At 42.4% G+C, this 13825-nt stretch overlaps 1 long non-coding RNA gene across 1 annotated transcript; it reads left to right on the top strand.

The window, feature by feature from the left end:
• The first annotated feature begins 5190 nt into the window (after window positions 1-5190).
• On the top strand, window positions 5191-11485 carry LOC116357770 (uncharacterized). Its single transcript, XR_004205707.1, has 3 exons — window positions 5191-5790; window positions 9135-9238; window positions 9624-11485. It is a non-coding gene; the product is annotated as an uncharacterized LOC116357770 (long non-coding RNA).
• Window positions 11486-13825: the final 2340 nt, after the last annotated feature.

Genomic DNA, 13825 nt, shown 5'->3' with positions numbered 1-13825 from the left:
TAATAGTGAAGACACAAATAACACAAATGGAATCATGTAGTAACCAAAAAAGTGTCAAAATATATTTTATATATATTTATCCATAGAGGTTAAATATGCATTCTGGGATCTTAATCACAGCACATTCTTAAACATATTGCACGAATTGGATTCGTAACATATTACACGGAATGGATGACATAGTACACAAGTGGATGATGTAGTATACAAAAAACGAGGACCCGTTTTGGTTAATGAGCATCACTTTCAAAACTACTGGCTGAAATTATACAGACGTTCAAGAGGGCTTCTTTAAGTAAGGGCCAAGAGATACAGATACAGCTCCACGACATGTGGCCTAAAACCATTCACATGATGAAGTGCCCTGACACCAACTTTGGTGTTTTGGCAACAAAGAAATGCTAATGGGAAAAAGCAGAAGACTCCTGATAAAAACAGCTACATTATAGACAAAGAACAGCATTGGGGACAAAGGCAGTGACACTTTCTCTGAGATTTGGTGAATGCTTTATTTGAGAATATTCTTACTTTGTTTTAGCACGATATCAAACAGAACATTCTCAGTGTATTCAAGGCCTGATTCTCTGTTAGGTTTATGTTTGTGTTTTCCGTGTGTGTTTGTGAGTGTATGCATGTGCTCGTGCGTATGCGTATGTATGATGTGTGCGCGTGTGTGTGCGTACATGCATGTGTGTGAGTGTTTACGATTCAACTCGTGTGTTTAATTTGCTCCCTCATGTCAACCAATCCCCATTGCTCTGTTAGACTATACAAAAACAGAGCTGTCCCAGCGGCAGCAGCCACATGCCCCTCTCCAAACTATCTGGTGATTTGCATGAGAGAGAGCATCATTAGCATGTATTGCTGGGTAATGAAAAGGGAAAAGGGGAGAGAGATGTGGAAAAGCTTCCCGTTCCCTTCCGACTCCCTTTAATCTGACAGGTTGGGCCATTTCCAGGACCTCCTCTCCACACCCACTGTGTCAGCTCAGCTAGAGGGTGGGTGGGGGGGAGGCAGTGAGATAGAGAGAGAAAGGGGAGTGGGTGAGAGAGAGTTTATTGTATACCTCAGCCATTTTCCCTATAATTCTGTCAGAAATTGTTATTTAACTAGGCAAGTCAGTTAAGAACAAATTCTTATTTTCAATGACAGCCTAGGAACAGTGGGTTAACTGCCTGTTCAGGGGCAGAATGACAGATTTTGTACCTTGTGAGCTCAGGGATTTGAACTTTCAACCTTTCAGTTACTAGTCCAATGCTCTAACCACTAGGCTACCCTACACTAGTAGTATCATTAACCATTCTCCTTTAGTCATCGGTAGTACGCTGTAGTCAGCTATGGTCAGCTGTAGTCAGTATAATGTGTGTTTTATTATTATGGCAAGGCTATAAACCACTACTTCTTAATAAAATAAAATGTTATTTGTCACATATTTTGTAGACAACAGGTGTAGACTAACAGTGAAATGCTTACTTGCGGGTCCAATTCCAACAATGCAGAGTTAATAAAGACAAGCTAAAACATGGAAATAGTGCCACGAGTAATGGAATATACACAGTGAATAATGAATACAAATAAAGAGTAAAAATAACATGGCTATATACAGGGAGTACTGGTATCGAGTCGATGTGCAGGGGTACGAGGTAACTGAGGTAGCTACTTACAGTACATATAGGTAGGTGTAAAGGGATTAGGCAACAGGATAGATAATAGACAGTAGCAGCAGCGTATGTGCTGAGTGTTTGGTGGCTGGTCATTCTTAATTCATAATGGAGTGCTTTACTGTGCTATATAAATTATAAGATGTACAAATATGTAACTTTATTGGGGTGAAAGTAAATTAAATCAATTTTACGTGGTCTTTCATATGGTCATCATTACAATGTCTTACTTCCCCAATCAATTATATTCTAATGAGGAGGAAGTACCTATGGAACCGACCAATAGGGGTCAGTAGATTTCCACCCAACAGGAAACAAGTTGATTTCCTTTTTGTCTTCTCTGATCGCCCCCACTACGTTTGTTTTATTATTGACTATTTATCATGGAAATGGTCAGATTTAAAACACTGCTTTGGTGCAACGATCTGCCTCTATCAGATTACAAGCAATGTCTTTTTTTATATAAGAATTCAACCAAAAAGTAAAACAGAAGATTCCATATAAATCGAGAGCCACGCCTTTGACATTTATTTGCTCGTGTCGCCCCCGACCTCCCCAGAGATATGGGTTTAGTAAAGCTTTATTCAATATTTCAATGATTTATTCAAACAATAACTCTTTTATGTGTAAAGATGTGACTCTTGAAATATCGCTGTAGAGTACATGGAAATATTGCAGCAGTAGAAGTGTACCAATAACAATAAAAATAAGTTTTGTAATATGATCAGGAGCCACTTTAGTCAAGGTAATCTATCTCCTTTGGGCCTCAAGGTGTTTAAATCATTTTTGCTTGCTTTGTGGTGGATATTGGGAGTTCAACTGTACGTCAAGTCAAATCAAGAGAAATGCAAGACATTCTTGCAGTTAATATGGAGCCATTGTAAATGTAAAGGGTCATGTTTCATAAATTAATACAAATGGTTTGTAGCCTATACTGTATGTACATTTGATACAGGGAGCACCTCTTTACATTAACAATCTTACATCGAACAATGAACCTCCAGTTTTGAATTATTTCAAACTGGAATGATAGAGAATGTCAGCCTTTGAAAGTCACTCTCACCGAATGGAGTTCAAATGACTTTTGAAAGGACAATGTCTTCACATCCACCCAACATAAATTATATCACAGCTTTCTACTAGTAATTACATGTTCCCTTAATATCCCTCATATCTTAGGTGAATGTCAACTTGACTCTCACACAAGGTGGCAGTTCCCAGAGTGGTGTGGCACCAAAAAAACTCCTGATCTGGTAACCTAACAAGGTAAAACTCCAGACCTTATATGCTATGACATGAAAAGGTTTAATATGGGCCATGGTGGGACCAGAGTTTTTCTAATCAGGTCACATGGTTTAAAAAAAATCCTGGCCTCAAACTGCAGCAACCCTGTACTTGTTCATATGAATGACATTTTAATGAAGGACTAGGGGTGTTTCCTATACACTAGAGGAGGCTTGTGGGAGGGGCTATAGGAGGATGGGGTCATCGTAACGGCTGGAATGGAATAGAAACACCAAACACATCAAACACATGGAAACAACGTATTTGACTCCATTCCACTGCATCCATTCCAGCCATTAAAAGTGTCCCGTCCTCCTCCCACCAGCCTCCTCTGACATACACAAAGAAATCAACATTTGGACAATATAACTCAGAGGGCTGAGCTTGCTTTATGCAGGTTGGCATGGTGTAGTTCTGCCCTATGCAACTGTAGGCCTGATACAAATTAAAGCTCCAGAAGTTTGGTGACTACTAAGTCTTTTTTAAACCTCCCGTTTTGGGCTGGATGTGTCAATGTATCTATAAGTAGAATTACTGTCTCAATTATCTCAATTATCCACAAAAGTTTGAAAGCATATGTTTTCTTGAAGCTTTGCTGTACCATTTTCCCTACATTTCCACCCACGTGGGCCAGCCCCTTAGCAATTCAAGTTCTAGCCAATGACCTACAGCTACTCGCATTTGAGTGTTCAGCGTTAATCCAATGACGTTGCAGGGCCCAACAGCTTAGTGGTCACAGCAGAAAGAGAGAGAGCAATGAAATCGGCCCAAGGTTGAATAGAACCCAACTTTGATCCCATTCAACTTTGATCCCATTAATATTTTCTCACAAAACAAATGGGCTATAAAAACACAATGTTACAGCTTCCTTTACCCTGGCCAGACAGACAGGGCGCATGGTAGGCTAGGCTATGCAGCTGCTGTTATTAGCCTAAAGTTGATCAGACTGAACAATAGTATTGTTTCCATGCAATGCAGCATGTAAGATGGCTAATGTTAAAGGCTGCTACATGTTTGCTTGTGTCTGTCAGGATTGATGTGTTACCAAGCTTGCTAAATAAATACCGGATGAAAGTGGAGAGGTTGCCTTGAGCTTTTTGCTTTGTGCCCGGCCAGCTCAACCTGTGATTTCCGTGAATCTGATTGGTCAAGGACGGATTGAAGGACGGATTGAATGGACTCGGATCCGGTCCGCGGACCTTGAGTTTCACACAATTTCAAGTGTGTATTTAGCGTCATACACTCTGCATCACTTCAAAGATGGGTTACTCTCAGTTGCTGTTGAATGAGGTATCACATCGATCTATTTGCCTTCAGTCCACCAATACTGTTGACCAGGGCCTTGCACAAATCTTTGGAGGGGGAGATGCTGAAAGTGAACCTCCCGAGCTACCTAGCCTACTGCTTACAGAAAGGGGGAAATTGGGGAGGGCTATCAGCTGATCAAAGCGAATGTAAATGATGTAACTGTTAGCTATGCTGTAACAATGTAACTAGTCTTTACCTGTGATTAGAGTTCTGCTGCTAATATCTGCTTTGTTGGCCTACTAAAAACAGTCCAATTGAACCCTTCACTGTCCCTGACCAGTAGAGACAACATGCAACTCAAAAAGTAGCCAGTAGCCACTACTCATAATATCGCTAGACGTGGTACCTTCTGCTTGTGCAGCACTCGCTTGGGGGCAGAGGAGTGGGGGAGGAGGAATTGTCCAATTGTCCAAAATAAGAAACAAGGTAGTTGTTGATGGACAATTCTTTACTGAACAGGAGCTCAAAATAAAATATATGAATTTCAAAAATGCTACCAATCTGAAAGGGCATGTTTCTCATAGGAGGGCAAATAGGCAGGTGCTCAGGCACCCCCAGAGGCCTATCTGTGTACGTGCCTGCCGTGGACATGTAGCCACTCCCCTGGGTTGTGTATTAGCCCTGGTCTCCAGAGCGCCTTGGTCTCCCTGATGGGATGTCATCAATGCAAAACTGCAAGGCGGATACGTCAGATCTCCCTCAATTAATACACCATTAGATGCCACCGATTCAACACTCACTGCGGTGCTGCTCAAATCTAAGTACTCTCTTCCCCACTCCTCCTCCTTTTCCCCTCTCACTCTCTCTCTCACTCCCCCCCCCCCCCCCCCCTCTCTCTCTCTCTCTCTTCTCCTCAGAACAAATGACAGTCCTCTGCTCCTAGAAGCCCTATGGTTGGACGTTTTATTGCTCTCTCTCTCTTGCTCTCCTGCTCTCTCTCTCCTGCTCTCCTCCTCTCTCGCTGACTCTCCTTCAGTCTCTCAGTCCCTCTCCATCCGCCCGTGAGTTTGTTTGCCTTGGCGAGTACAACAACGGGCTCCGATCAGTGGCTTTCCTATCTTCCTTTTTTACTTCTTTTTTTCTCTCAACGAGTGAGCTGTGCCTGCATTCTCTACCACCTGCAAGAATGCATCTCCAGGACTGGAAGAACTGGCTGGCTGGCTGGTCGGTTGGCTTACTGACTGTTTGACTGAAAGACTCTGTGAGTCTTTGGTACTTTGGGGCTGTGGCGTCCAGCACAGAGGCTGAGGGTGAAGGTATACGGGGGAGGGGGGGAGGGGGGGGTTAAGGCTGCACCGGCGACGGCAGTAGCAGCACTATTTTCCTTGTGCTCTCACCTCAGTCCTCCCTGCTCTCACTAGCACAGTAACCCACATTAATCAAGCATTGACCGGGACAGCATGGCAGTGTCGGCAGCAGCTGCAGCCTTAACGATCACAGTCTTGTCCTCGCAGGCGAGGCGAACGTCAGACGACTGACTCCTCGGCTTTGTGCACAGTGGGAGGGAATCTCTCTCAGGAGGAACAGGAATTAAACGGTAAGCCTACTTCAGCTGACGGGGGATTCAGCCAGATTCCCCCCTGACTTTCCCTTGTATTCCCTTTGTCGGAATTCTATGATAAATCCTTTTAAGGGGATTTATTTTATTTTTGATATATTTCTGTCAGAGTGAAGCATGATATATCCATAATGCTGATGTGTGTAATCTTGTCATTGTCGGGGTCCTGTTTGCTGGATTTCTATGGTGGCTCCCCATTAACATATTCATGGGATTCTTCATTCTGCAATTAAATGGCAATCACTGCTTGACGGGTGAAGCAACCTGTCATGGAGCTTCTGTCATGTCTCTCTCTCTGTGTGTGTGTGTGTGTGTGTGTGCGTGTGTGTGTGTGTGTGTGTGTGTGTGTGTGTGTGTGTGTGTGTGTGTGTGTGTGTGTGTGTGCGCGTGTGTGTGTATGAGAATGATTCAATGTTTTATTTATTTTTTGTTTCGTTGTCACATACACCGGACAGGTGCAGTTAAAAAGATCTGGAGAAAGACAGAGATCTCCTTTTATGTCTTTTACTTCCCTCTCTTTCATTATCTCTCCATTTTCCATCTTTTTGTGGCACCTCTTTCTTTTTATCTCTCTCTTTCTAGTATCCCCCTAGCTGTCTTTGGGTTCTTTAGGAGGGTTACATTTAATACGTAAAATATGATGCCCAAGAAATATAACAAAGAATAGTCCCTGAGTCGAAATGCAGGTTGTCTGTTCTGTTGTATTGGAATTCTGCCTTCTCTCTGCCTTCTCTCTGTCTTCTGTCTTCCCTCTGTCTTCTCTCTGTCTTCTGCCTTCTCTCAACATTCTCTCTATCTTTACTCTGTCTTCTCTCTGTCTTCTGCCTTCTCTCAACATTCTCTCTATCTTTACTCTGTCTTCTCTCTGTCTTCTCTCTGTCTTCTGCCTTCTCTCAACATTCTCTCTATCTTTACTCTGTCTTCTCTCTATCTTCTGCCTTCTCTCAACATTCTCTCTATCTTTACTCTGTCTTCTCTCTGTCTTCTGCCTTCTCTCAACATTCTCTCTATCTTTACTCTGTCTTCTGCCTTCTCTCCACATTCTCTCTATCTTTACTCTGTCTTCTGCCTTCTCTCCACATTCTCTCTATCTTTACTCTGTCTTCTCTCTGTCTTCTCTATGTCCCTGCTGTGCCCTGGTAGAGATGTCGATGGCTAGGAGAGACTATAAGGACACAGTTGACACTTAAATCGATTAGCAAATCATAACCCTTAACCCTGACCCTAACCCTTCTAGGTTTTCAAACATTCTGAAATGAAATCTGCGTTTGGGCATTAGGCGTGTCGTTATAGCCTTTTCTCCTCTACTTAGCTAGTGAGGCTGCAGCGGAGCAGAGGTGATGCTGAAATCTGCTTCTGGGCATTAGGCGTGTCGTTATAGCCTTTTCTCCTCTACTTAGCTAGTGAGGCTGCAGCGGAGCAGAGGTGATGCTGAAATCTGCTTCTCCTCTTTCTGCTTTCTGTTTCTCTGTGTTGTCTCACTAGAAAGGCTGTGGTTGGAAGCCATCAGACCTTGTGTGAACACTGCACTGGAATAGGACAAGTCAGAGAGCAGTATAGGTCTGTGTTAGTAATATAGCTTCTTCAGTGTTAGGTGAATTCTGTGAATCAATGTTATGCTTGAGTAGATAGAGCCCACTCAGTTCCCTTGTAGGTTCGCTTTTGAGGTGTTTTAGCAAGATCACCAAAAAGGGTTAATTGAATTAGATGGCCTGTGTGACAGTTTGATGGGGCATCTGTCGCTATCTCAGGTTTTTAATGCTGTCTCTGTGGAAGGTGGCTTCTATATTTGCAGTGTTTCTGTGCTTCTGTGTTCAATGGAGCATAGGACTGTGTTTGAGTTTGATTAGCTATTGCTGCTCTTAGATAGAAGAACCTAATGATCAATAGAAATTTTTATTTATTTATACAGCACACTTGCCAAATGACTTCATGGGAAAGATCTTTAATGTTTTACATTTTAAAGCTGCAGATTTCTTTTCACTTTAAATAATTATTTGAGTTATTTGTTTGTGTGTTTGTATGTGTGTTTGTATGGACTGGTCAGAATCACAGGTAAGGTAATATGAAATATTGTTAATGGTGTTTTAGTCAGTTAAGTTCACTCTCCCACAACCATGTCCTGTGGTTTAGTTTTACACATAATGGTAAGGATTTTTTTTCAGAACATACTTAAATACAATATTATTATTTATTCAATCATAAATGTTAAAATTGCCAACTCTTTCTCTCTTTTTTCAACAGAGACAAGAGGTGCATGATCATACTCCAATTCTCCAATACAATGTGGCAAACATATAACAATACCATAAAATGCATCCCTTTGATCAAGGAAAAAACATCCACCCAGTAATGATCAGTAACAGTAATGATCCTTGTCAAAAACAGAACATTTTTATTAAATCCATAAAAACATGCTGTGCACTGTCAAATCATAGGAGCAGACATAGACTGAGTGAATTCCATTCACACGGTAAATTGTAAAACACACAAACGCATACACACACACACACACACACACACACACACACACACACACACACACACACACACACACACACACACACACACACACACACACACACACACACACACACACACACACACATGTACACGCAAACGCACACGCACACACACACACACACACACACACACACACACACACACACACACACACACACACACACACACACACACACACACACACACACACACACACACACACACACACACACACACACACACACACACACAAAATGAGAGCTCTAATAACAGTCATTGTTCCTGTTCCTGACAGCCTTCAATGCAGGGCCTTTGCTTTTTACTCCCTTTTTTTCAAACCATCTGTATTTTGCCTCCCGCTGCTAATGGATTTTCCCTCTATGACTGTCTTTTGTGCAATATGCGTGTCTGTGTGTGCATTTGTTTGTGTGTGTGTGTGTGTGTGTGTGTGTGTGTGTGTGTGTGTGTGTGTGTGTGTGTGTGTGTGTGTGTGTGTGTGTGTGTGTGTGTGTGTGTGTGTGTGTGCGCGTGTGTGTGTGTGTGTATGTCTGCGTGAGTGTGTGTGTGCGTTTGTTAGCGCGTGTGTGTGCGTGTCTGCGTGTGTGTGTGTGTATCTGTGCGTATGCATGTGTGTGTGTGTACTTGAATGTTGTGGGGCTAGAGCACAGTTGACTATGAAAGAAGCTGGAAATCGTGATGTTAAAGGTGGGCTTGGAAGGCCATGGTTTCCATAGCAAACCCACTCTCATTTATCCAGTTTATTTACTTATTTGATTATTCCTGTGTTTGTTTATCTAACTAGTATTTTCTTTTTGTTTCAGGGTGCTCATTATGCCTGAATTTGCATCAGTAAAAGTGGATAGCCCACAGTAGAATGCAATGGAATGAAGGGAATTCGGAGGAAAGGTCTGATTGGTGCCTGCAGGTAAGCTCTCCACTAACGAGACACCAACTTTCTAGTTCCCCCTTCCTACACACACACACACACACACACACACGCACACACACACACACACACACACACACACACACACACACACACACACATACACACACACACACACACGCACACACACACACACACGCACACACACACACACATACGCACACACACACACATACGCACACACACACACACACACACACACACACACACACACACACACACACACACACACACACTGACACATACAGACACGTAAATGTGCGTGCACATGCATACTCACATCCACACACACATACAAACACACACACCTCTCCCATCTCAGCACCAGTTCACAAATGCACAGTGTCTTCATTTCTGTTTACAGAACACATCTGACATGGAGGGGCCCACCTGCCCCATCCCCGGGCAGCATGCCATCTTCAATCAATCACTCAACTCATAGAGAACATGACATCACTCAGGCTCACACTACTATTGAGGACCTCTGAGTTCCCCTGCTACTGTCCCCAATGACTCTTCTCTTCCTACCCCCTCCTTCTCTGTGACTCTCTTCGGTGACGGGTATTCTTGGGTGGATAATACGGATCACGTTGTTATTGCTTAAGAATACGCGTAGTTGAGGAGAGTCCTCTCGACACCGACTTGGAGGAGCTAAAGGAGCTAACGTCCCGCTGCATGAGCCAAAGTAGAGCCAGGATGACTGTCTGGTTTCCATATCCAGGACCATTTATTAAACAACTAGAAAGATTAACATAGCCTAATTTCTTTCCTGGGCTTTCAGCTCTGCCCAAAACCCCGTGGACACTAGCAGCAAAGACAGAAAGACAAAGAGAGTGAGAGAGAGAGGTTATTACGCTTTTACAGTTACCTCTCCCAATATGTTTTTTCGCAGTAGGCTATATCATATTGTTGTAATTACTGTAATAGGATTTGATTACCCATTCTACTGAATGTTATGTTTTCTGTTGTGTCGACTCTACCAGTCTGATTACTTCATATTTTCTGCAATTAATTCATTTAGGCTTCAGGGTGAAACAGGCTCATTTTCACTTTAGGGAGTTGTATTTTGTACTGCTGCCTTGCCTGGTGCAGTAATGGAGATTTGCTTTGGTCCTACAAATACGCAACATTTAGCTTGTATACATATAGATTTTGTGGGAACACAGTTTCTGGCCTAAGAGCTATTTCCCAGAGATGTCAAGATGACCATGTTGCCTGTGGATACCTCATTGAGAGTAAAAGAGAATATATTGGGAGAAGGAGAAACTATGTGAGAGCAACTGAATTTTAACAAAAAATATTTCACTTCGACCTCAGTGCTGTGTATCAATACAACCCTGTAACTCCATCACAGAGAGCTTGTTGTTTGTGATCACAGAGTAAATATCAACAAAATGCAGAGAAACTGTCCTGGCACATGTCATCATTCCACATCCTAGAGCCATGCAGACCCTCCCTCTGAAGATCAATTCTACAAGCCCAGTAAAATCATTCCCCGACTCATTCTCCAATTCGTTTTCATCCAAAACGATTTACACTTCGAGAAGAGTCATTGCGCTTGAATGATGTGGGGAAATGTCCCTCTCTTAGCTTACACTGGTGGAAATCAATGAGGTCTGCATTACAGTGTTATTGTGACAGTCAGTTTCTGCTGAATCATGCTGTTGAGTTTTTGGCCATTCACCAACTCTTATCAAATTGGCCAAATAATTTATCTTTGGTTGCATTAGATTATATCAAATTAAATAAATGGATGAATTGAAGTTTCTCTCAAAATGTCCCTATTAATGACATCTCTTGAATCTGCTGTGCATCTAATGTTCCTACCATCTGAAGCTTGACTAAAAAGGGAAGGTCTGCTCTAGCCTAATGAATCTATGTGTGCTGGCATAATTGGATCCTACCACTAGGGGAGCCCTGTAGCTGACAGTCAGACAATTAACTCAATGAAGTAGTTTTTTTGTAACTGTTTTATAAGGAGCATTACTTTAGCAGCACTACTTAGGAATCTGCACTGTTAGTCAGGCAGTGTGTTTTGCAGTACAAATGGGCTTTTGACGGTATGTTCATTCAGTTTATGACATTTTGAACATCATTTTCTAATCAGACATTTTCGTTAATTGATTAATTGATTGTATCTTTTTTTGTGACATGTTGAAAACCCAGACAATCTGTAAAATCTTATGGATCGAAACCAAAATGACAAACAATAAACAAACCATTTGAAATATGTGACAGCTTATGTGATTTTATCATGTTAATCATGTCCATCTTTTTTAAAAATCTCTATAACACCAAACAAATTAGAGGATATTTATTCAATCTTAATTGCAATGCCTTTGGAGTGTACGGCTCAATCTGATCCCTGGACACTTCAATGTTTACTCTTCAATTATTCCATTCCCCTCTAATTGTCTGACTCTGAATGTCCTCTTCTCTCCTCCAGGAGAATAATGTCCTCTCCACAACTAAGCTCCCCTTAATCAATAGACAATTCCTCTCGATTAGCAAGGCAAAATTCCCTCTGCAGTGGCCAGGCAAAGATAAAGACTCGGGCAGTATTTTGTGTGTGTTTACACATCAACTATTGGTCGTAGAACCAGAACCCTAATTTGTCAACTGAGATGTGTTGTCATTTTAAAAAGGTTAGTTATGCCTAGCTAGCTTGAACAATACACTGCAAATTGAAGAACCCAGAGACTTTCTAACACACAGGCTTTGATAATGACAATGTGTAACACGTCACATTTAAATCATACACCAGATAGATCATCCACTCCTCAAAGATATAGACCTGTCTGTCAGAGAAATCCATTTCAGAGGCAATCTGTACTCAGGGTTTTTGGAGATGGCTTGGATTGAGCCATCGCCACTCTTCACTCAGCAGGCCTCTCTTATTCCATCCAAGACACAATTACCCTGCTTTCACATCGCCACGCTGCTTCTCTGCTTCTCTTCAGACCCATTTTGGACAAAGAAAGAAAAGAAAGAAAGAAAAGAAAGAAAGGAGAGAGGGAATGAAAACACCTGAAAGTGTTCAAACAATGCAATAATCTCCTGTCTGCCTGTAGTACACTACGGCCTAGCTGGTGGTAATGGTGTGAAAGGTATTTTACAGTGCATTCAGAAAGTATTCAGACCCCTTGACATTTTCCACATTCACATTCTCTTACATTACAGCCCTACTCTAAAATAGATTAAATTACAATTTTCCCTCATCAGTCTACACATAAAACCCCATAATAACAAAGTGAAAAACACGTTTTTAGAATTTTTTGTAAATGTATTAAAAATAAAAAACTGAAATACTTTATTGACATAAGTATTCAGACCCTTTGCTATGAGACTCGGAAATTGAGATCAGGTGCATCCTTTTTCCGTTGATCATCCTTGAGATGTTTCTACAACTTGATTGGAGTCCCCTGTGGTAAACTAAATTGATTGGACATGATTTGGAAAGGCACACACCTGTCTATATAAGGTCCCACAGTTGACAGTTCATTTCAGAGTATAAACCAAGCCATGAGGTCGAAGGAATTCACCGTAGAGCTCCGAGACAGGATTGTGTCAAGGCACAGATCTGGGGAAGGGCACCAAAACATATCTGCAGCATTGAAAGTCCCCTAGAACACAATGGCCTCCATCATTCTTAAATGGAAGTAGTTTGGAACTACCAAGACTCTTCCTAGAGCTAGCCTCCCGGCCAAACTGAGCAGTCGGGGGAGAAGGGCCTTGGTCAGGGAGGTGATCAAGAACCCGATGGCACTCTGATAGTGCTCCAGAGTTCCTCTGTGGCGATGGGAGAACCTTCCAGAAGGGCAACCCTCTCTGTAGCACTCCACCAGTCAGGCCTTTATGGTTGAGTGGCCAGACAGAAGCCACTCCTCAGCCACTCTTGGAGTTTGCCAAATGGCACATAAAGACTGTCAGACCATGAGAAACAAGATTCTCTTGTTCAATGAAACCAAGATTGAACTCTTTGGCCTGAATGTCAAGCGTCACATCTAGAGGAAACCTTGCACTATCCCTAAGGTGAAGCATGCTGGTGGCAGTATCATGCTGTTTTTCAGTGGCAGAGACTGGGAGACTAGTCAGGATCGAGGGAAAGATGAACGGAGTAAAGTACAGAGAGATCCTTCATGAAAACCTGCTTCAGAGCACTCAGGACAGCAGACTGGGCCGAAGGTTCCCCTTCCAACAGGACAATGACCCTAAGCACACAGCCAAGACAATGCAGGAGTGGCTTCGGGACAAGTCTCTGAATGTCCTTGAGTGGCCCAGCCAGAGCCAGGACTCGATCGAACATCTCTGGAGAGCCCTGAAAATAGCTGTGCAGCGACGCTCCCCATCTAACCTGACATGGGTTGAGAGGATCTGCAGAGAACAATGGGAGAAAGTCCCCAAGTCTACCCAAGAAGACTAGAGGCTGTAAACGCTGCAAAGGACTGTGTAAAGGGTCTGAATACTTATGTAAATGTTATATTTCAGTTTTTTAAGGTTTCTTTTGCTTTTTCATTATGGGGTTTTGTGTGTACATTGATGAGGGAAAAAAACAATTTAATCCAT

This window comes from Oncorhynchus kisutch, linkage group LG27 (assembly GCF_002021735.2).
Source record: "Oncorhynchus kisutch isolate 150728-3 linkage group LG27, Okis_V2, whole genome shotgun sequence".
Classification (NCBI taxonomy): domain Eukaryota; kingdom Metazoa; phylum Chordata; class Actinopteri; order Salmoniformes; family Salmonidae; genus Oncorhynchus; species Oncorhynchus kisutch.
Note: the sequence above shows the minus strand (reverse complement) of the source record. Positions and strands in the feature narration are given on the sequence as shown.